This window comes from Solanum tuberosum, unplaced genomic scaffold (genome assembly GCF_000226075.1).
Source record: "Solanum tuberosum cultivar DM 1-3 516 R44 unplaced genomic scaffold, SolTub_3.0 scf00718, whole genome shotgun sequence".
Taxonomy (NCBI): Eukaryota; Viridiplantae; Streptophyta; class Magnoliopsida; order Solanales; family Solanaceae; genus Solanum; species Solanum tuberosum.
The window spans coordinates 53,415-53,743 of NW_006239644.1; positions in this window are offsets into that span (position 1 = coordinate 53,415).

Here is a 329-nt window from a genome sequence, read left to right on the forward strand (position 1 = left end):
ATGTTTGTTATTAAAATAAACGGTACAGAATTACGATTTGAAATCAAGGAATTTTCAACAACAATAAATTAGAAACGCCACCTCCATAAGTGTTTCTTTATCCTTGTAAACTTGATTCTCATCTATAAATAAATTAGAAACGTCACTGATTACTCCACTGTCTTCATCAGTACTTTCATTTACAACTTCATCTAAATTCACTCCAACTAATCGGATGGCGTTGTTGGAATATAAATCAAAGTTCGTTGATGTTATAGCAACATCAGAAACTCTCCTATTCACAACAACTAGAGTGCGGATTATCCATTGCTATATTCTTCAATGTTATG